We start from the raw sequence: 24,917 nt of genomic DNA, 5'->3' as shown, positions 1-24,917 counted from the left end.
CTTGCATGAGGAGACAGAAGAGAGGACAAAAGCCAGCTTTAATGGCTGTTTACTGGCTGCATGGGCATGCGCTCCACCTCGCATATATGCATCAGATAAATGGGCCTGTGAAAGGACCAGGCCCTTTGGGGTGCAGATGGCCTTTTCAACCTCTAGACCCTCCCAGGAACCATTCAGCAAGCAGCCCTCAGGCAAGCAGACGTGTCTGTCAGACAGTGAGCTACCAGAGAGATTCACACAGGCCAGAGCTACAGAGCTACAGAGCTGCACATACCGCTGACAGTAACAGCTAATTAGAGTTGCACAATCTCACACCAGATAGAACAACTGGCCTCTTAAGTTGCATGTTCCATACAGTCTACCGTGATTTTGAATACAGCAGTGCAGGCTTGTAGAATTAACACAACAGGGAAATGCTCAAGGCATGAAGGATGTTAAGAAAAAATATAGCCAGATGATATGACTGAAAAATGCAGAAAATTATGTCGCATGCATAACCAATCGGCTGTATGTAGTTTAAAGGTCAGCCCTGAACTCCAGGTAAAAGCATTTTTTTTTAGCAATCTAGGCATTGTAGAAAATACATATTATCTTACTGATTATACCTCTTGCTTAGTATTGCAACACATCACACTTCCACAACAAGGTTCAGAGCACAGCTGTGCTGCTAAACAGAGACTCAGAGCGGGTGCCGACATCCGCGAGCTGCATTAGCAGAGCCGCCATCTGAGGCCACATCTCCAGCGATGTCTTAATGAGCGTGGGCAAAGCAGGCACCGGGCTCTAATGAATGAGGAGGCCCTCTGTGTTCCGATAGGCTGCAGTAAGCATCCATTTGGAACCTAGCACCGCGAGCTTGGAATATTCTAGCTGGAATGATGAAATGATACGTGGTGATACTGGATGTCTAGGACATAAATACACTATAACACGGATGTGCTACACTTGCCATCTTCCAAAATTAATTTTCCCAGAGCGTCTCAGAAAAAGCTTGAAAAATGTAGGCTAGCTATACCAACTACTCCAGGAATTCATGAAGTCATGAATTTTCAATTCAAGAAAACATCACAAGAAAAGTTTTTGCAAAAAATAAATAAATAAACAAACAAAAAACAGGTGCTGGGAGCTTTAAGGTACCTTATCATTGGAGTTCCTCCAACTCTCCATTCCAAAACAAACATTTTTCTAAGATTCCAATTAGAGTAAGAGGTTTGAATAATAGTAATTTAGCTTACTTTAATGTTTTTCACCCTTCTGGTTCACACATGATATAAAGACCTATTGACATTGTACTGAAGTAGTTGCACACTGTTACATCATCTGTTCCCAATATAAACATGCCTCACATGAAATGTCAGAGAGCATTACTGTACTTTTATGTCAGCTGTTCGACTCTGAATTGTCTGTAATAAATACCCCGCGCGAGGTCATCACAAATAAAACTTTAATCGCACAGTGTTTCAGGGACAACAAAAACAGCACTTTCCCCCAGCTGCCTCTGTGGTTTGAGCAGGGAACACACTGGCAAATGGAATTTTGCTCAGCTGAGCATTTCACACAGCTGATGGCTTCTAGTAAAAAAAATCTTTTCTCAAAAAGAGCTGAACTTGACAGAAACACAGCAGCTCATGGGAAATGAAAGGGGTCGCAATGAGCAAGCTGGAGAGACGACACTGGAGAAGAAACCTGCATAATGCAGTAGTTATGTAGACTCTATTCCATAAATCTGGGAATCTGGAGAAAGACTTGTGAATTGTGATTTGGTCAGGCCATGCATCTTATGCAGCGCTAATGGTTGGCCTCCTAACCTGAAATGGTGGAGCAATCACAAAATAATTTGTCATAGGTGGTGAAGCACCATTATGTCTGAGACTGACCAGCAACACTGATTTTGTAGTCAAACAATGTTCTAGTCACATAACACCCTGACATTTCAAAGAAGATATTAAATGTGAATACCAAATAAAATTTTAAACACACACACAAACACACACATTGTAGATATACATACAACAGATACATACCTGATAGGTACTGAAATTTGTGCTCCACATATATTTGCAAAACTGTACATTGAACTTGCCCATGACAACAGAGGCACAGTCAGTTCAGAACTCCAGTAATACCTCAAAGGAAGAAAAAAAAATCTAATCCACACTTTTCATTTTCCATTCTAAGCCATCTTCAAAAGCACAGCAAATAGCTGACGTGCTTGCCCTCTGTACACACATTATGGGGAAAAAAGGCATGTAATAACTAGGAAATGTACATACGCATACATGCCCTCAAATATGTACACGCACCCACATGCATGCATGTGCACGCATTTGTCACGGCACTAAATCTTCACTTGCGCTGTTTAACAGTTTGGTGACACCTCCCCTAATGCATTTAAAACAATAACTCAAACAATAACCCTGGCGTACTCCCAGACTCCCCAGTCTGAGAGTAACAAGTACCGATTTAGATAAGCATGCTGCTCATGCTTTTGGAGACAGAAAAATGAGACGAGCTGCTAAAGATACTCAACGGCTCTTAATTTAATCCTCACACTATCGACCTGGTTTTAGATTTGTCTGCAGCTCGCCTCTCCGCCCTTGTTGAGGGACCGTGATGGAACGGCAGCGCTTCAGGCGCGCTTTTCGGAACACCGTCCTAACAGAAGGCCTCCTCACAGAACCACAGCTGCGTGGTAAATATTTTACACCAGGACCTGGAGTCAGTTTAACAGCCGCGTGTGACAGGATCTAGGCCTGTGAGAAACTGTCGCTGGCTTCTACATTTTTGGAAAAGCAGCTGTGCACCAGTCACATGCTGAAACTGTTGCTAAAACACTAACTCCCCACATCATAATACCTACCCTTTGACAGTGTTATTAGCATGGTACAGGAAGAGTTTAGATTTTCCATGAAACTCCAGCTGGACATAACTTTGACACATTTGAGGCAAGGGACCAATACTGCAGGCAATGGGACGTTGCAAACCCACATGCCCTCAAATCTCTACAGAGAATTTGCTGTCAGCTATAAAACAATGGCCTGCTATGAATGACTTACTAAAACCTAGTTTGGTCCTATTGATCATAACAGTCTGGATTTATCACTGTTTTTATTTTCTTTCTTACGGTTTTACTGCTTCGAGGTACAGTATTGTAACTGTCTGTCTCCTGCTTTACAAGACAGTGCAGTACAGATTAGTCCCATTTAATGGAGTCTGTCTCTTACTCTTACTCTTGCAGCGAAGGTTACAGAATGCATCTGCACACTGCAGGTGTCTCAGTGCATCTCAACAGAATTGACAATCAGCCTTTCTGAGAGGGTACGGACATCATTCCCAGAGGCTTAATCAATCAGAGATTGGCGGGAGCGTCAAAATGAATTCTGTCTCCGGGGTTCTGTGATTTGTCGTACAGTCACCTGAACTGCAGGCATTCACATTTTTTTTCCCTCTTCTGGTAGTCTTATTATTAAAACTGCCAAACAAGGGACGACTGCCAAGTTTGCAGCCTGTAATTGACCTAAAATGGAGCCGACCTGAACCGAGGCACCACCTAGAGCAGCTGGAGCCTAAATCATTAGCCGGGTCTTTTCTCTGATGAGACTCAATAAATCACTGTCTTCACCACCCTGCCGGTGTGGAACAGTAGCTGACGGATACAGTCATAACCACTGTAACTTACGAAATGAGAGGCACGGCCGACACTAAAATTCAGTCTAGGCAAGCACATCTTAAATCCATGCACCGGAATGCATTAGAACGATCAGAGGCGGAAACAGCAGGTTAGACTAAAAGAGGCACGCACTTTCAAACGTACCATTTTAATCAGTGGTACAGCATGAATCACTGCGAACTAAGAGACATCATAAGTGAAGCTATACAGGGTTTCAACTGTTTATCTACAATGGAATGCCATAGCTCACCCATAAGTCTGATCACTTAGCATAACCGAAACAGCAGGGAACAGAGTAACAGTCTTATTTATCTGTTTGTTCCTTCTCTCTGTCTCTTGACTGCTAATGCGAATCAATGGAAATAAATTGTCGGAGGCCGTCGTCATCTTATTAGAATTTTATTGCAATTTTGTTCAGCCGAGGCAACAGCTGTGCACACACTTTGTTGTGAATAAATCCCGGGTTAAGCACATTCAAATGTATTCCGTCTTGCGGTTTAATTGCTTTCCCCACAACTTCTTTGAATGTCACACGTTCATGATTAAATGCAAATTTCTTGCAAGGCAAGCTGTGCAAATGAAGAGGGCCCACAAAGGTGAAGGACATCTACATATCTGTCGCAGTGTTTGCTTAGGGAGCCGGATTTATTCTGACAAAATAAAACGTCAGCAAATTTTCTGAATATTTCGATCACTTATCCTCACTCATACTATTCATTTACCATATCGCACTCTCAAATCTCTTATTTTTTTGGGCTGCTAATGTCTCAAGCTTGACCTTATCAGATGGGTTTGTGTGTAACGATTCTTCACTTGTCATTAAGTTCCATCATCCAGTGTTGTTCTGCTTAGCTGTTGACAGATGGACAGATGACTGCATGTCCTGTATATAGCATTAACGAATGATAAAAAGGGAAGAGCTAATTGTGCATCTGATATCTATGTCATGTATGTCCAAATTCCTCATAAACTCACTTGGGCAGTGAACTTCATATAGTAACTTCATATAATGAAGTGAATTCTTGACCAGTGCCACAGGCACAACAAACAATGTAGATCAGATATTGTAGTAATCCACATAAAACCTCCTAAAACTACAATAGATGTACATTAGGAAATATTATTTTAGTGTCCAAAAGTTGCATCTGATATTATGTTGCTTTTACTGCCCTCATTAATTATGTAGTTTTTAATCACAGATTTGAAAACATGTCAATTATTTTTTAAACAAATGTATACACATATTTTAAAAAGGATGACTTATTACCAAACCATGACTTGGAGGGCAACGTTCAGAAATACTTGACCATACTTAAACACAGTGCCTTGTAGAATGTTGACTCTTTTCCATGTTGATGAATGACCACATGTAACCTCTGACCCATACTGTGCCATACTGCCGCGCTGTGTCCACCCATGCAGGGACCCTAGAGTCTCTAGCGCCACCCTCTGCTGGCTGATTTATAACAAACTCGGGCACATGGGAAGAAGGCGGCCACTTCTTGGCCAACTGACTTAAAAGAAATTTGCAGTGAATTACTGTTTTGTTTCAATCAAATTTTAATCCAAAGGTATTGAACTCCAAATTCAACATCACTGACTGCATACGTGCATGTAACTCTTGCATTTTTGTTTCTTAAACACTATCACAACTAACTAAAATAAACAGAAAACGTATGAAATTTTGAAAAAAAAAAACATTCATTACTAAAGTTAGGGACAATGTGCCACAGCAGACAAATAAACCAGCTCATTTACTGAACTCCATATTTGGTTAACCATCCTCACCCACACTCACTGCATGTTCTGTTTAACACCTTAATGCCTTCCCTGCAATGTGAAAGCAATAAGCCAACACATTTCATCAAGAAACTCTGAGTTTCTGCTGCCAAATGCAACACAGAGGGAATTTCACCCGTATATCCCAGAGGTGCGAGTGCAAAGCTCATTGAACCCAATCCATTTTACTGTAGCACAGGTCACGGTCTGAAGGCTTCTCAGTTAATAGGAAATACCTCAGATGGCTGAAAACTTTAATTACTGCTCTGCTCTGTAACTGACGCGCTTTCATGTTTAACAGAGCCGTGAATAGAAGTGTCTGACCTTTTAAAACAGACAGTAAGTCTGTAAAATGAAAAAAAAAACTTGGAAAATGATGAAAAAATGCCATCATTTCCACAAAAGGTTTCAGAGTTTCATCAGACAGACAACCATGGCAATTTAACACAGCAAACCGTAATGGCCGAGGGACGCCTCTTCTCCCAAACACCTGCCACACAAACAGAGCCAGATTGTTCAATAATTTCCCTTTCTGTTTCACTGCTCCTCAGCATGAACAAATAAAATAATAAAAAAAGAGATTGCACTTCATGCATAAAATATAAAGAGCTGAACACATATTGGAGGATGATTCACAAGGCATTTCGTTTCAAACTCTCACTGCTTGTTGCAGCACTGAAATGTCATTAGTTCATTTCATTGACCGTAGATTGGAATCTCAGCTGAATTAAATATGTTGCCAGTCAGTGTGGAAAAATATGGCTGTTATGAAAAATATATGAACAATATTTTAATATCACAACAAATTTCCACCTAAAATGTTAGAGTGTAAATTATCACTATAAATTCCACTTGATGTTTTCATTAGCTGGATAACAGTTGCATGCAACTCCAAGTAACTTACTTCAGAAATGACCTTAATGCATTGCACTCTGTCAATAATTCTCTAGCAAGAACTCTCAGCCAGTCACAATACAATATGGATGACTGGCTCTTAAAGTTGAGTTTTCTGCATGACAAAGAAAGGTTAATACAGACCTATAAAAACTGTGGCTGAAGCCTCACCTTGTTAGACAACAAGCACTGGAATGAAAAATTTATATTAAAAAAAGAACAGTGGGGAATAAAGTCTTTGATGATGCAGTTTCTTTTACTTGTTCTACCTTATGGTGCACTCAAGATAGGTCACCATTTGCAACCAAGCAATGCTTTTCAATGCTGTTTTAACCTTGCATCCACATGAATGTAAAAGCAGTCTTAAATTATTCATTAACAACCACCCAAGACCACAAGGTCATGTTAAGTGTCAGTTCTGGTTTTCCAAGTTTTTTCCTGTGACAATACGGCAAATAAATATAATTCCAACCATTTTACCATGTGGTTTCTGTCAAGAAATATGAAAAGCAGATTTTTTAAGGGTTCGCATTTGGAAATCTCACCCTCATTAATGCACTTGTGCAATGATGAAAAAATTATGTAAATGAAACAAATTTATTATATTAAGCTAATAAGCTGTCCCATGTTACTTCTCCTTGTTGAATCACTGACACTTCACAAACCCTCACTTAGCATCATGTAACATACTGAAGAGATTCTAATTTGGGCTAGTTAAAATGATGACAGAAAGTCTGGACACTCATTAAAGGTCAAGGGTCAGGGTCAGCTACCCTCCCCATTGTAGAGTAAAGGGGTATTGGGAAGCTGCATTTCTCAGAGGCATTCTGTACACTGCTTCATGGTGTAACATTATTCCAAACACAGGCAGACAGCACATAGAGTAACCACTACTGGTTATCCCCCCCACCAATTCAGCTATCTATCATATTTTCAGGATCAAAGCATGCATAATGCAAGTGTCACACATTGCATGACAGGGGATGAAATTCAGTTGGAGAAAATCCAATGTTGCCATTCCACTGAGCACTCAGCATAAGTCATGACGGAGGGTATTGCTTATAAACCTCCAATTCCCCCAACAACCCCACCCCCCTCCCCTATACACACACACACACACACACACACACACACACACGTAGTCCGGATGTATGGCTTACGAGTGCCCCTCCGCTCTTTGACAGTTTTAAGAGCCTGCAGGAACCTGACACAGGAAATGGCTGCCACGGTGTGAGAACTGCAGCAGGTGGAAGGCTAGAGCTAATTCCGCACTTGAGGAGCTCCAGCACATGGTGGGCGGAGCCACGCTGTGATCGAAAAGGCCAGCCCGTCTCGCGAGGCGGGACTGGAGACTGGAAACATATGGGCTTGTCTGCTCCTGGAAGGCCCCTCCGGAGCCCCTGTTTACCTGAAGCACACAGCCCTAAACAACTACGCTGCAAAAATATTTTCAAGGTTTTTACTCACTTCAGCATTAGTGATGCTCCCCAGTCCTGTCAGGTGAGGCTCTGAAGAGACTATTACAGTGGAACTACTCGGAGCATTACACACACACATGTTCAGAATTACAAGGGGAGACTTGAGGTCATCTAGGCCACGCTTTCCATTCTTCATTCTATAAAATCCCTTTCCTCAAAATGTCACTGAGGAGAGCCATTAAGTCTTCCGCATGTCAAGTTTTCTGCCCTCCTCGACCACAGGGACACTACCCAAAACCCCAGACCAGCAATGAAATACTCGCTGGCAAGAGACAGTACCAATGAGCTGCGCAATGGCAGAGGGAAACTGTAATGCACCCATTAACTGATATACAACGGAAATGATCTTTTTTGCATTTATCACTCAAGGCAGCCTCATTGCAAAGTTAGTGACATCACTGAATTCCACAACAGTTCTAGCAGCGTGGCAGTTAATTGCGGTTTTCTCATTTCAGAGAGCATTTAGCACAGCCTCTACACAGACTGCCCTGACATTACAAGTATCAAAGCCGTGTATTGTTGTCGGCGAGAAAACACCCCTCCAGTGATGGAGAACCTTTACAGCACGAATTCACCTCAGCAGCTGCCTAACCCCTGCCATACCCCGGGGGGCCGGGAATCCAGGTACGCTGAGACACTTTTACATTTTCGACGTGGGCTCCTGGAGAAAGAGTCGTAAATCTGTCGCCGCAGTCAGGTATGAATCCGGGGTGATTAGCAGGAGGAATCCGAGGTGAGGTGCCCTTCCAGTGAGGCCGTGTGCCGCACGGCTCTGCCGCTTCACGCTAATAGGCTGAGACAGGAGGGAAAAGTCACTGTATCCAACTGTGAAATTCATTCAGATTCCAGCCTGTGCTTTCCTGACTCAGTGTAGACTATTTTCAATCTGATAATTCTTTAACTTCTTTCAGTCCTAAGCCGAGCGTAACAAAAGTACAGACAAGAGGGACGCATTTTTTTTTTAAAATTTGATATTCAAATTCAGCTCCTGAGATGAATATCAAAAAAACTGGACCCCTCTTTTTCCCTAGAAAATTGCTGCATGAATCTCCAGTTGTTCAAATTATGACTCACTGCAAAAAATCGGTCTTAGGCACTCTTTCATAAATGTTGATGAGAAAGACTACAATCCTGGATTTTCCAGGTACTAAAATGTCAAGCACAGATTAGGTTGAAATATGTACTGTACTGTAATGTACTGTAGCACTTAAAATAGAAATAATTGTTTAAAAATCTAAAAATACCATGTATTGTACATGTGCTGTAAATAATGGAACATCCTTTAAATAATTGATGAGAGTGTCCTGGATTTGAGTGAAATCTGGTCACTAAAGAAATTCAACAACACAGAAAAAGCTTGCATGACTGACTTTCACGGTCATTAATTCTTAAAGAGTAAAACGATATACCCATTGTAAATTCTGTTTATTTACAATTCAGAAAACAGCTTCCTACTTTATCTCAACAAAACATTTTTACTGGCTTAACTATAACTCTAATGGCACATGCAAAAATGAAAACAACTGTGGTTAAGATTCATTCCTGTATAAAATAATTACAATAAAGTATCACTGAAATGTCTATGGAAATAACTTATTTACCCCCATGTGAAACAGATTCTTCAACATGAGCTCACGTCCTGTGGTACTGAACTGATTGACAAGCAGTTAAATGGCCTGAATATTAAATGACTGATCATCTGCTCCCTTCAGCTAAGTTCTGTATCAATGTCACTTTTCAGGAGAACTAAATTACATTCAACAACAACAAGCAGGAGACAACATGAGGCCAACTGCAAGTTCTGTGTGTTTTCCCATCCCACACAATACCTGCTTATGTCCTGCATAATTACCGGGTGAGAGACAACCGAAACGGATCTGACAGCCTCAATTACATTGGAGGCAAGACCCGGCTGGCATGACAGCAGCTTAATTTCTGCCCCAATACAGGCCGGCGTTTTCTACCCTGCATTTTTGTTGGGATGTGTGGCTACTTTTGCCTCGATCGATTTGTTCGGCTGAGGATCTGGAGAACATGGATGCCGTCCAGCTACTTTCCAGAGTGTTGGTTTAGTCAAACAGTGGCGAATGCCTGCTCCCTCTCGCTGACATCCTGCATAAATCTGTGCAGGGAAGGTAATGCCCTGTCATGCTGTGCTCTTGGGTCGGCTCTTTAGGATGGGAACTGACATTCCAGGGCGCCCACCCTTCTTAGCCGTAAGGGTGGGTGCATGCGAAACATTTGATGACCCAGATAGCATTTCTTCCTTGCATTCTATTTTCCCTCCTCACAAAGTACATTTAGCCTCCCATATATTTTGCAAAAGAAGGCTAGGCTTCACATCTCATTCATCCAAAGACACCAAGCTTTTAAAGAGGTCTGTAGGATTAAATCAATAAAACTAAAAGCCTGTACTGCAAGGATGAAGCAATCAAATGGCATGCCAACATCCGGCTTTGACATAAAAACCATTAGCGACCATATAGACTTTAGACAGCCACTTCTGAAATTATTCAGTTTTCCTTATTTTAGATGAGAATTTCCCAGTCTGGTTTCTTGATGGCCAAAACAGGTGTCAGTATATTTAATTCAACCCCTGTCCATTTTTAGCACACCCTCCGATAGTTCCCTTTAAAGCCTGCAGCGCAGATTATTTTGGTGTTCAGGCGTTCCGAGTATCAAAAAGAAAAAACAGCTGGCGGTGGCGCCGAGCTGCAAACACGCTGCCTATTTTAACTCTGTTGTAACCGAATATTGAAAGAAAAACATCAGGAGTACAGGCTCCAAGCCATTTGATCGGCTAGGATAATGATGCGACATGCACACACCCACACACAAATACACACACACACACACACACACACACACACACACACACACACACACACACACACACACACACTCACTCCCACTCACTCCTGTGAAAAAACGGGCACTGTACCAAATTCCTTTCATTGATTAACAGACGCCAGAGCTATGCGGGGTTTGCTCTGTTAATGAATGAGGTTATACGGTCTCGCAGATTGGCCTATATTTGAGCAGGCAAATATGATACTGTATGCCGGCTATTTGTGACCTCATAAAGAATACCGGCAACATATTCTTATGCCGCAGCCTCACAGTCCAGCATGTTTTCACCACCTTGTAAAAAACTATTCCTGCCACATGCTGGCAATTCAGTGTCATCCAGATTTAAAGGATGGCAGCCTGTCATTTTCTGCTCCTTAAAACCCCCCAAATGCACTGTTTTACAACCACAAAGCCCACAGATAAAATGGTGATAGTCTGGGTCAAACTAAATGGGTCATTGTAAATGTATGTTTAAACCTCCACTTCAACACTAGCAAGACTAGCACTGCTAGTGATTAGCTATTGTCAACAACACATTCATCTAACTTGTGGCATTTAACCCTACTTTTAGTAAGCACACAAACAAGACATGACCTATAATTACCTGTACTATATGTTTAGATGGCCTTTTACCCATTGCTCTTTGAAACAGAACATACAGCTACAGGTGCGTTAAAGCAGAAACAGAAGCGATTTCATGCATGCGTTGTCTGAAAGCTTCTTATTTTCACACAGATGTCACTGTGTACCACTGAATGCAAACTTACCAGCTATTGAGCCCAAGGCAAACCTCTGAGAGCCAGCCAGGTGCTGGGGGGATTGAACGAGGAACATTAGCAATTCTAAAAATGTAAACAACTACCAAGAAATGCTGCCAGAGTCATGTTCAGAGCTGAACCAGCAGCTGCCCTCTGTGTCGAGAAAAAAACTGCTCTTCAGCTAAAAGAGAGGTCAGAAAGTCTTAAGAATATGAATATGTGTAGTCTCACGCAAGGGAAGGTATGGCAGTCCAAAAGAGTGTCCTTCACGACAAGCAAACAGTAACAACTAAAGGGCTTGCAACAGACATGCGAAGAATCAAAATTCAGCTGATGCCACACAGTCTTTAACTGTAATCTTTAACTATGAGCAAGACAGACTTTTTAGTCACAGCTATAAAGGTGAAATCAAATAAAAACCCACACTTCCAAGTACACGTTACACGTCAAAGCTGCTGCAGAGAATTTCTACTTGACAGTCGCATCTGTTTCCCCAGATGCACCCTGAGTTCCATGCTTGCTTCCTGGTAGGTGTCTTCTTGGTTTTAGCCGCACATAAGACTGCAATGCAGAAGAGGCTCAATACAGAATATTGTGGAAAAACAAATGAATGCTTCATAGCTTAAAGGCCTATAACTGCAATAACCCACTGCAGTAACTCAGCAGCTGCATCTAGGTCCAGCAGTAGGAGGTCATGCATTACAATGCTATGCAATGGAGACCTTTCAAAAGGGCACCATTATTACTGTCTTAACAAAGAACACACGACTGCCGTTCTTCACAAGCGTAACCTTTCACTGTTTGGTCTGTCTGAGATCTACACTGCATCCTGCTCTCCTCCAAATCTGCTCTGTTGGAAGCAAGCATAATTTGTGTACCTCATCCAGCTCTGTCTTTCAGAGGGCATTTTAGTGAGACACTTTCAGAATTTCCCCCAAACCATAAGGCCCATTTCACAAGCAATTAGAGAACACAAATTACCAGTAATACACTGTTAACTACTCTCTCAAGTATAAACAATACCAATATTATACACAGTTAGTTTGATGAAAAAATGAAAACATATGGCCAGCACCAGTTTTCATGCAGTGCATTTGTCTTCATTATTTCTACATGGAAAATGATGTTGTCAGATGAAATATTAATCACACTAACACAAAGAATAGGGCTGCTTAACTGCAAACAGTCCCTGCAACAGAACGTTCTCCTCTTCCTCAGGAAAAAACCCTCAAAATTACTGGAATATTGAAGTAAGACTGTTGATTTTGCAAGTTCCCAAAGCCATGTGAGCACATATTGTTGAAAGGCACCTGAGGGAGAGGAACACAGGCAGCAATACTGCCCACTCAAACTTGGATCAAATGCTATCAGGAAGAGTATCGATTTGCATTAAGATAGATGGGGAGGAGAAGTTAGGCAGGGTGGGGGGGTGGGAAAGAAGCAGCTTACAATACAGATTTGAGGTTTAAGAGTAAGGAAGGCTGAGAAATGTGGAGCTCGAGTAAGACAGTAAAAACTGGGTGCTACCACTGAGCTGAGCAATAAAGCAATAGGCTCAACCGACGTTCTCTCTACCCACAAAATACAAAGACATTTCCAGATTCAGACCAGTCAAAAACATTCACGGTCTCCACAGCCTAGATTTACAATGTGCTAAAACAACTGCCACAGTCATTCAAGAAGCTATTGTGACTTCTCAAAAGTCAATCCTCAAAAATTGTTTTTCCCTCTTCTCTCTATCCATCTTCCATTTCTTCTTCTTCCATTTTCCAACTAGCTACCAGAGGCTTGTTTTTATCCTCCAGCTGAAAAGGGTCTGGAGTTAAAATGGCCTGCCACGCAAGTCTGAGGTTCTCGCTGAAGTTGTGGTATCAGATACATAGTTAAAGGAAATGAAGTTATACTGCTTTATTGAGAATAAATCCGTTCGGTTGAGGGAGAGCTCTGGGGGGTGCTTTCAAGTTTAGTCTGAGATTAAAACGGAGAACAGCCTCGTGCCCTGAACAGTGAGGCAGGCAAAGAGCCTGCACCGTCACCAGCTCTCCCTGAAGGTCTAAAGAGTAGAGGTAACTCCCTCATGCAATGATGTGTCTGACAGGAATGTGGTCCCCCAGCCCAGCCCCCACGCCCCCACCCCCCCGGCCCACAACACTCGAGCGTGCTCTTTAATTGCCGTGTGTTGTGTGTTCAGCATTTCGCCAACAGAGGAGAGAGCTCGTGACCCTTCCTCCCACCTCCTGACTGCGACCCTGAGCTTTAAGAGCTTACTCCTCCACCAGGAACTCTAAACAGTGAAAGATGTACCAGGGGAGAGATGGACTGCAGCTGGAACTGCTGAGCCCTGTCTTTGGCAGGTCTGGGTTCACCTCCTCACTAGCGAAGGAGGCCATTAGCAGAGGCCCAGTGAGAGAACGCTGACACCTGTATCGATTGTCTTTACAATCACCTAGGGCTATTGTCTCATAAATAATCATTATTTCACCTTACAGTAATCATTTGACCTGTACATTAACAGGTGCTTCAAACGAATGGAATGTTTTTCTCTAAAAAAAAATATGTATAATGACAGAAAAATGAACATTGGTCAAATGTATTTGCCAGAACATTTCAAATGCTTAACACATCCCTCTGAAAACTTTCACGAGGTTTCATATTCTCCCAGGACTTCTCTTCAGTACCTTTGAACCATACTTGTCTAGAGGTCTCCCAGCAAACATTTGGAGACACAGTTTCCATTTGCACAAAAGAACTACACACAGGATGGATTCCACCCAAAACAAAGATACAAAAAATAGTTCTTGCATTGAGCATAACCCCGGGTACTTGCGTAGTTTTTATAAAGACCAGAAAAGTGCTGCATAGCTTTTAAAATGTCCCATTAAAAAACTCATAAATCAGGCTGATACACTGCCTGGGATATTTTGATAAGAGCCCTGAGCAGTGAGTGCATTATCTTCTAGCCTTGAGATAGCAGTTATACCAATTACTGGCAGTTCTCAGCTATTCCATGTAAAAAGAACATTACTGAATACTTAGCTGGAACAATCTGACCGGAGCAAGCATATTCCTTATTAAAGGAGAAAAGATACCACACCATTCTATATGTGTTTTTTCATTAACATTAATACGCAGTGAAAGAACAATATTTTGTATCTTTGTTTGGGTTCAATTATGGCCTATGTGTAGTTCTTTGTGAAAGCGTCTGTAGTTTAACAGTGTCTCCAAATGTTTGCTGGGAGACCTCTCTGTGTGATTTAAAGTGTAGATCATGGCAAAATTGTTTAGCTGGGCATCTCTCCTGGTACTAAGAGGACATAGCAGCAACCAAACAAGATGAGAAATGGGACCTCCATCTTCAGTCAATACCAAAGGCAACATATACAGCATGCCAAGGCAGCCTGCAGTTCTATGGTTCTACAGTCTGGAACCAGCTTCAATTGCCCATAAAGCAGCTGCTAAACTTTCGCCAGTCCAAGCTGAAAGTGCAGTATGTCTAGACAATGATAGTTAATTCATGGACCATCTCACTCACATTTTATCTCCATCATTGTTATTGCTGTGTACTGCTTAATGCAAGCAGGCATTTGTAATTTTAAGTGAACCATTAATGTTTCCCTATGTATGGAACCCAGGACTCCCTGGAAAGCAGTAAGACTTTAACTGAGAGGATTATCCTGGCTAGATAAATAAAATGAAATGCAATGAGACATGGCTAATCATTTTAATCTAACAGTCCTTAGTGGTAGTACTCAATAGCCAGTATGTTGTGGTATGTAGTGTAAGAAAGACCTGACATGTCTTAAATCATTACCAAATCAGCCCTCCAGAAGATGTCCTACATAAGCAGTTGCGACCTCTGGCCGCAGAGTAAAGTTCAGCAGAGGGCAGGGGCTGCTGTTGGAGCGAGTCGCTGAGTATCAGGGCAGAAAATGCGTTACCTGGCATGTCCGGCGCATTGCTCAGGTCTCGAGGCCCAGCACTGGGCTAAGTGGCTGCCCTCCAGAGAACTCCCGGCATCTACTCTGACTGGCATTGCAAAAGTGCAGCTGACAAAAACGCTGGCACAAGGTTCATGGAGGAGCCGGTCAAGGGCAGGGCTAGCTCTGAGTCGCACAATGCTTTTTATATCACGGAATGTTTGGGGTATGAGGAAGCCTCGCTTGTATCCAGGAAGTTGGGGACAGAGAGGCATGCCCACTGTTTGAATTCTTTTATGTCTAACTCCTCATTACTCTGCTCTCTGCAACGTGTCGGATCCTACAAACAAGGGCATGCCCACATGATACACTGGAGCTCGGCCAGACTTCCCCCAAGGCCAAACAATCGTGGTGACATGAGTGTAGTTCTACAATATGAAACGGTGTGAAAAGCCAGTAACTCAGAGCATCTCTGCTCCTGGATTCTGGTTTTTAAATAAAGTGTGCCTGATGACAGTAACTTTGGGGTCGAGCAGATGAAACTGGAACCACCATGTCCCTGTGACATCCCTGTCCCTTCACTGACGCAAGTCCTACAGTGCACTAAGGTTACACACGTGGAAGGCATGAAAAAAAAATATCTGGCTTACTGCAAAGAACACACACACACACACACAAGTAACTGAATTTCAGCTTGTTGAAAAAGCAGGTACTCTGTCTCAAAATATCTACCACATCTACTATGAGGAGCTGTAAAAATTCTTGCCAGAAGGTTTGCTTTTATTACTTGGCCCTAAGATCTTTTAAATCAATGTCCATACAAGCATCAGAGGGTCTCTGAGTGCTGAACTTCAGAGGGACTGTTAACAGCCAAAACAACTTGGCAAATTTTCAGCAGTTACTTATAGATACTGCACTAAACAAAGCACACCAAAGGAATGTGAGGCTGCACTCACTGTGGATGAACAGACACCTGCTTCCAAAGGAAACGATCATCATGTTCACGCCACAGACAATTTTTCACGGCCTCTGTATCTATAAATGGATTGCAAACACACTTCACTGTAATGGATGAATCCAAGTGAAAACTGGAGCTGACGTTTCTCCCAAACCAAGATTTTCCTGTGGCAATTAATTTTATGATAGATAGATGATATACATAGATAGATAAATGATAACTGTTATAGTCTCTTTGTGTGTCCATGCCAGAATCATTTGCTGTAAAGGATTTTCAGGGTTGGTCTGCAAGAGTAGTAGAAAAGTGAACTCCTCAGCAAGCAGTGTGACAGAGGTCCAAGCTGGAAAATCATCCAGCCAGGAGAAAGACCTTTTATAGTCACAATTCATTGTAGCCACCACTGGCTACAATGAACTGTGACTGTACTTTTTTTTTGTAAATCCTCCAGAAATCGCCCATTGGTGTAGGAGAAATGTTAGATCAGTCAGCATTAGGCAAACCCTTCCCACCCACGTCTTTCCAGCCTCTTCTCTGATCAGCCTGTGCCGAGTGGAAATAACAAGGTGTTTTCCTCCATGGGATCAGTGCAAGTTCAAAGCTCTCTCAGAAGGGCAGGGTCCACAGGTCAGCAGCTCAATCACATTACTCAGGTACTGTAGAGACAGCTATTGTGTCCCCGGTCGTACAGCAGTTGGCTCACTCTTTGAAGAATGCACCAACACTTCAGATCTCACAGAAAGACATAGGAGTCCCTTTAAAAGCAAAAGAAAACAAATGGGAGGCCTACAAAGGCAGCGTTTTGTACTTTTCACTTCCTCTGCGACGCTGCAAGAGGCTCAACAATGGACTCATTCAGGGCCTCCAGTCTACTCACTGTAGCTGGATTTTGGTCATAACTCATCCTCAAACACCCTTTTGTGGGAGATACGTCGTGTATTTAAACCGACAAAAGACCCCACAGTCCTCTCTCGAAGTTGTGCCAGCCCTGCACCCCATATTTTTTGTTCTGCACCTGCGAAGGGACCTACAGAAACAGAAACAGAAACTATAGCTATGCGAAGTATACGCTCACTAGACTCACTAACTCATCCTTTAGGGTAGAAATGGTAGAAAACGACAGTACTAATGTGACTATGCTTGCTTACTGGTGTTAATTGATAATGCTAGTTGGTGTTAATTGGATACTTATGTGGATTTCAGCTCTCTTCAGCACAATCTCCCCTTTGCCCTGGATGACAAGTTTGTCATTGGAATGTGTTTGTGTCAAGATATTTCACTGAATCTTCTCTTTAACATTCTTTAACTACTATGAATAAATCATCTTGGCATTCAAGTTAATTAGGATTAGCTGTTCAATACATCGCTAAGGGACTAATGACACAACTAATTACTCTTAGGTTTCATTCTAATTTGTATAGCTAATGTAATGGGTACACATTAACAAATACAGTTTGAATAAACACGCTCCCAGCCACACATTTCCTCCTCAAAGATAATTCTATGGAAGTAGGTAACTCTCAAGACATGCCAATTCAAGATCCGTAATCAATTAACACTTCCATTAATCCTAGTTAATTAAGCGCTCAACTGGAACAGAAGCCGCACACACACTGGTGCTGCAGGCCTGAGATTGAGAAACACTCTTCAAATCTGCAGTCGGCCACAATGATTCAATGACACAAAGCAGACATAAAATGTAGATTCTCTTTAAAATGCAGTCCAAAACAAAACAATGTTTTCCCAAAACATCCATTTACCACCTTCTTCAAGACAAAACACTGATTTCCCAGGTCTTCCCAATTTTGAATTTTCATACTTCAGTCCTGTTGTCTCCCATGTGAACTTTGTTCTCTCTCCTAATCCTGTCGCTAATCCACCTGATCCTCAGGCTGCTTCAGGACAGACCTTTCATTCTCTGGAGTGTTGCACTGAAGCACACTGCATTCAGTTTCACTGACCAAACTACAACTGACAGCCTGGCTTGCTCCTCTGTGAGACAGTGTGTACAACGATTGCTCATATTTTCCCAAAAAAAAAACAGGAAATAGATGCCTTAAGGTGTGTTTTAACCGAACGCGAAAAGTCAATGGCAAGAAGCGGACGGGCGGAGTTAATCCTGCGAAACTGCACGCGACGCGAAATGGGCGAAATGAGCATTCACTTGAGTTAAAAAACGTTCAACTGAAACGAAAATTTCACCTGGCGAAAGCCAATCACCTTCAAGTAGGGCTATAAGCCACGCCCCCTTTCCATAAATCTCAAATCAAACTTGCTAGCAGCGCTGGTGTAATAAAAAATGCTTGCTGTGACGTGGCGCGAAATTCGCTTGTTCATTTTCCAGGCAAGCAATCAAAACCGCGCAAGGAAAGCGAAGCGAAATTTCGCTTCACGTTCGGTTAAAATGCAGCTTTAGGCATCTCCTGCCTTTGGTCACTCTCCCAATAGTCCTTTATATTTTAATTGAGGTGGGAGGAGGCTTCCCTTACATAGACAGAGATAGTGTATAAGAAAGATGCTGCAAAACTACAATCTAGCTCAGAATAGCTGAGTTTTCAAAAGGTCATGCAGCAAGGTCAGAAACCGCTGGTAGTCATTTTACTGTCAGTGAGAAGAAAGATTACTGGAGTTGTCTTGATAGCCACAGCTTCCACCATCTAGGTATTTACACAGGAAAAAAATGTGTGTTCATTGCTTCTTGTTACTTATGAATAGCATCACAAAGACACACATACAGTCACACGCACACGCACACACACACACACACAAAATGCTGTTTCCCACATTGTGATTCATGCAGTTCTGCAAAGAATACCCTTCCCCTCCATGGAATAATCAGCATACACTTTCCGCTGTTTCTTTTTGTTTTTTCAAAGCAGCAAAAGTAAACCTCTATTTTTCTAACAGCTATTGGGAGGCACAGAAAAGACAACCATCACAAAAGACATTTCTGCAGGGAAATTAGCAAGGGACAAGCGCAGCACAGCACAGTTCCTTTGGCCGGGCCTGGCTTCCGACCCAAGACAGCTTATGAACGCCACAGCGAGCGGCCTTCCCCCGCTCTCCAGCGGGGCGCACAATGCGGTCTTGCTGGCTGAACAATGAGGGGGATCTCTGTTGTGCGTTCCCCGTTGTCCGCCTCCGCGGTTCGCCTCCCTAATCCTTCCCACACCGCATGGGGTCGGGGAGGGGAAAAGCCTTTCCCCTTGCACCTTCCCCTTAACAAGGGTCACCCCCAGGAAGTGTAAGCTCGCGAGCATCAAGAGTCGCCTCGGCCCTCCCCGGAATGCTCTGGGAGCCCTTTGTCTCGCAATCTTTAATAAGACGTCTCACCATCCTTAATAAGGCCCTCTAATAATGAGCTGGAGGCTGCGGGGAGGATGTGATAGATAGCCAGGCCCCATTTACAGGACCTTCTGCCCCAGAGCCTGCTGATGACTAATGTTGATTTTTTTTTTCTTCCAGCAATGAGTTTTGTCCCCTACTGAGTCAAATCATTGACACCCTTTGAAATATTCAGACAATGGCAGTGAATTTAGAGAACATTTTTGGCAGGATTTAATTAAACTCTAGCTATATATTTCTGCAAACACTATATATAAAATGGTATTGAATTTCTTTGCTTTCAGAAGGACATAGTTAGTTGAAAAAATATACACCTTAATTGGCTTGCATTTTTATAAGTGCTCCATAGGTAACTCCCCAGGCGGAAGAAAAACTGAAAAGAAAAAACGTATAATCAGACGTATACGTACATACGTATATATCACATAATACAGTAAAATGAGCTGGCATTTTTCCTTGACATACAGTCCTCTCCATTCATTCATCTCCCTTGACTACCTTCAACACTGGCCATAGGTATTAAACACAACACTTTGCTCACGGGAGACTTGGAACATGTCCATACCCTTCTGTTCAAGAGATCTAATCTGACTGTAAAAGTATTACTGCTCTCTTTACACAAGTCAATCAGCCCCATAAACTGTGAATGGTGCTCCAGTGCACCAGCTCCATAAAATATATTCCTGACCCACTTTCACCTGTTCTACTTAGCTCAGTTCCTCTAAAAGGAATGCAAAGTTGTCTTGCATATGAAAGACACCTCAGGTGTCTCTATGAGAAAATAAAACCCAGGGAAAATGCATATACGCCTTTTAAGGCCTACTAATGTACAAGGTCGTTTTTGGTTTCCCTGGGGTTTGATTTCAACTGCTTATGGACTTTTTCCAGACATTGTCAAATGTACTTTAACTTTCCATGTGTAAAATGATAACTGTAAGGTACGCAACTAAGGGACAGGCCTGTTCTTTTAAAAACAGGAACTTTTTTTCTTTCTGAGTGGATCAGAATCAAGGATCAATGCCAAAAGTTACCTGGTACTAAAAGAAACCAGCAACATAATGCAAATCCTTCTCACATGAGTTAAGAAGCTCATTCAAAAGAAAAGTGTTGAGGCAAGCATTCAAACTGCACTCAGTCAGGTGATTATTCTGTCCCCTGGAATGTGTCCTTAAGCCGCATGATCCAGTGGCCTGTTTCGTTCCTCATGCGCTGTGCCGTCGTGTGAGCTCTCATGACAAATGTTTGCAGTAAATCGATTTTCTCTTTTCATACACTAAATCTGTCCAAGCCATGGGCGATGTAGGGGAAAGTTGTGCATAACTCTAGCTCGTTATGTCTTCAGCTTTGAGGGGCATTGTGGGTAGCTGAGCTGGCCCTGAGCTGAGGTCAGGTCAGGCTGACATTGGTGGTCTGAACGCATTCCCTTGTTTACCTTCGGGTTGCTTAGGAAGGAGGAAACAATTATGAACAGCACCCGTGGTCACTGCAAATTGTAAAAGCATACCGTCAAGGTGTATTTCTTCAGCCACCATCTCTACACTTCACACTAAGTAGCTACACGACAGGCCCCCTTGTTTCCTATAGATTACGACCAAAGGCGACTCGCTGATAGTCTGTTTTCTATGCATTAGAGTACAATGCAGCTGACAGACCTTTCAAAGAGACAGGTGGGGACAATCAATATTTCACTGGCAATAGTCCAAGCCTTCGCTGTTACGGACACAAGCCGATTTTGACCTGTGTTTGTGCTTCTGACAAGAAAGGCACGGACAGATCCGGACCTTTCCCACAAATTGCCGCTTTCACGTCCGATAATGCGCACCTTTCAAGCCAAGGGAATCACCTTCCCATAAAAGCTCTCCGGGAAACCAGGTCTCGAGTCAGATTTCCTGACACGCATGCCATTGAAATGAGTGAGTGCATGCCATAATGACAGATCGAGACCAGGCAGGGAGAAACCAGCGAGGGACAGCTCCCTTCCTTTTTCATGTTTTTTTATTGTGGTTTTTAAGCAAATTACAGCATGCCCCCTTTTAGTGGCACTGAGGGGTGGTGGTGGTGGGGGGGGGGGCTCTTTCCAGGTGTTGCGCCGCGGCAGCGATACGCAAGGCGACACCTGCAAGGCACCGGAACAAAGGGGGGATAATTGCAGCGTTCCGTTGGTTACCAGCTGGCGACGCCGGTGAGAAAGCATCCGCATGTGAGCCGCTGCGCTCGAGTTCCGCCTCTGCGGCTGCAGATGCAGGGATCTGCCAAGGGACACCAGGGCAGGAAGAGATGGGGCGCTACCACTCTGTCAGTCCCGTCAGAGTAAATCAGCAAAGCGCGGCGGGCTGGTGAGACCTGGCCCTCCGCCAGCCCAGACCTGAGTCAGAAGACAGCCGGCACAAAGAACAAGGACATTCCTTTCAACAAAGAACGATTGGGGACACCATTGTGCAGGGTGCGGGTGAGGGAGGGTTCGGGGGGGCGGGGGTGGGGGTGGGGGGGTTGCAGATATATTTTTGCCTGACATGAAGCATTCTTTCAACAACATATTGAGTTACAAAAACAAGCCGCCATAGGAGCAGATTTGTTTGAAGCTACCGTTTCCAATTTATGCCTTGGTAACAGTTCTACGTGTGAAAGTTTCTTATCTTCTGCAGGGTTCATCTTATTGTATGAGGCACATGGTTCCCTCATGAGCAATGGGAAGCAGCCCCCTGAATGTTTTATTCATGATACAGAAGGCTAGGAATACTGAGAAAGACAGCATTTCCCCTCCTACAATGGAAAGAGGCAGGCTTGTGGACGAGTGTGAGCCAAGCATGAACAGATTATTACTATTATAACATCTTAAAAAACAATAATAAAGTGGCTACATCAATGCTGTTTGTAAGTATTTACCATTTAGTTTCATAAATTGGAATCCAAAAAATAAACGTTATCTGCAGAAAAACACTAAGACTTGTTCTCACACCACTCTTTGAACCATGTCTCCAGGTCCATTCATTCAGCCAAAACCTTTTTCTTTGTGAAAGTAACATTGATTTAATAAAACCCACTAAGTCAATACACGGGTAGTAGATCATTAAATATCATGTAGGAATACCACTGTGCGTGCATTTCCTCCTGAAAGCCTTGGTAGGGGGCAGAGCCAGGGGACTGCTTAAACAGCGGGGTTAACGCAACGGGCACAGAACTTGAACTTGCGCGAGAAACTGCGGGATGCCTGTGCGGTGGATTAATGATTCCTCCTCCTCCTTCCCCCGAGTTCCCCCCGTGGAAGGCTAGGGGATGGGTCCCTGTTTACCCTCCCCGCTGCCACAAATGGAGGTGTGCTCTGCTGACCGTAACACTGAGGAGCAGGCAGCAGGCCTGGGCTATTTCCAGTGGACACATCTGACGAATGGGGGGCCACGGCCTTGGCAGATGGAAATTCCGGCTATTATTGTACCCGGAGGCTTATTTAGGGAGCCTCTCCATGAACAGGAGTCCTCCTCTATCTTCTGCAGCTCTCCATTCTTTGCCAAAATATTCATCCGCCACCCAGGTTCACATGTGCGGTTCAGATGGGGACGAAGGCCGCTCTCATTGGCCAGTCAGAATTTTTCAGCGCTCGCTGTGGCATTCGAGTCAATATGGCAAAGGACTTACTCAATCACTGAGTTGGTAAATTTTTAAACAGTTCAGCTGAAGGGCTGACGAGGTGAGGGAATGCAGTTATCAGATTCCATCCTCTGGAAATGTTTGCACTGTGAATATTTCTCTCCTGTAAAAGATTTGAATGCGGTGGCCTTTCAACTCTGCGGCCTGCTTTCACAGGTGCTTGGCTGTAAACTTCACAACTAGCCTATATACAGCAGAGAGGCCCTCTTTGCGGTGGGTAAAATGCAACCAGACAATTGTTTTTATAAACTCTAACGTAAAGCGCAGAGAACACAGCCTGCTGCCACACGTGCCCATTTGCGGCCTTCTGCATCGGAATTTTCCCACAAGTGTGAGGTTCAGGCAAGAGTCGGCTCATGTTTTTGGCTGCCTCGTACTAAGTCTCCACCCCCCTGCTGTGTCCATTGCGGGAGGGGTCTTCGTGTAAGGTCACTAACCTTTTACCATTTCACTTAACCTCGGGCTTCCACTGTCTCAATCTCTGTTCTTTGCTGGGTGCCATAAAGCTCTCCTATTGCACTCCAAAATGACACTTGACGGAACTGGGGTTGAAGAGGGGGAGGGGCACTCTGAGCAGAACTTCAGCCAGCTGGACCTGGGACCTAAAACACCCCAGTGGCTGTTTCATAGGTTCCTCTAAATCAGTAATTGAGTCTACAGAAGTGTGAAAGCTTATCAAATAATAATGCCATTTGAAATTGGTTCTGTGATGTATACGGAGTGATAAAATAATGGATGCCTAAGGTCCCATTCAAATACGTTCTTTCATGTAAAAGCCCATAATCTGGTGTGCAAAAATTAGTTCTCCACTTTGCTAGTATGCTTTTTCATTTTTTTCTTGTTTTAATCTACTGTACAGGATTTTATTACCCTGAGAGTTATCTTACTCAGAATATTCCATTATAGAGCACTTCCAAAGAGAGCAGAATTCCATACAGTATTTAGAGGGGTCCTGTAGTAAAAACCAAACAAGTAAATATTGACCCCAAAGTCCTCTGAAACAGTGCTTGAGAAAACATCACAGTTTGGTGCAACTTCCTTAATAAACTCAGCAGTGGAATTTCTGTCTTCTTCCAGTATTTCCTGAGAAAGACACTACTTCCAGCATAAAGAAATTGCCTACCAAATACCCCACAAGGAGCATTAAAGCGAAGTCACGTAGTCGTCCACAGTATTTATGTTAAACAGTGAACATACTACAGATGCCAATATCTTTTATTTGATTCAGCCAGGAGAGACATACACAGGCTGCGATATAACTGAAGTGAGGACATTAACAAAGCATCGAACACTACAGGGAAACCTTCAGTATCTAAGCCTGGAATAATGTGAGAGAGGCTGTGGCTCAAATAGTCTATTCTGAGCATTTGTGAGACTAAATGAGAGGCTGAGTGGGTTCTTCGGCACTTAAACTCTGACAGACCCATAATAAAATGAGTTCCAGCAGGTTCTTTGACTAACTAGAGGGCAAAGAGCATTCAAAGAGCCCAAATTGTGTGAAAAGGTGGCCTGCTTTGTTGTCCTTCCACTTGTCACTAATTGTCTAGGTACTGGAGAACCTGAGCATATTTTCTCACGGGATCCCTCTCTAAAAATCATTAAGTATACTTAGCTTAATGATTG

The 24,917-nt window shown here is 43.1% G+C and overlaps 1 protein-coding gene across 1 annotated transcript in view; it reads right to left on the bottom strand.

Moving 5' to 3' along the window:
* The window catches only part of fras1 (Fraser extracellular matrix complex subunit 1), a 103,591-nt gene that overhangs the window by 67,491 nt on the left and 11,183 nt on the right, over nt 1–24,917 (bottom strand). The gene's annotated exons all lie outside the window — the stretch shown is intronic.

Source organism: Megalops cyprinoides, chromosome 4 (genome assembly GCF_013368585.1).
Source record: "Megalops cyprinoides isolate fMegCyp1 chromosome 4, fMegCyp1.pri, whole genome shotgun sequence".
NCBI classification, from domain to species: Eukaryota; Metazoa; Chordata; class Actinopteri; order Elopiformes; family Megalopidae; genus Megalops; species Megalops cyprinoides.
This window is presented reverse-complemented; position numbering and strand designations above follow the sequence as displayed.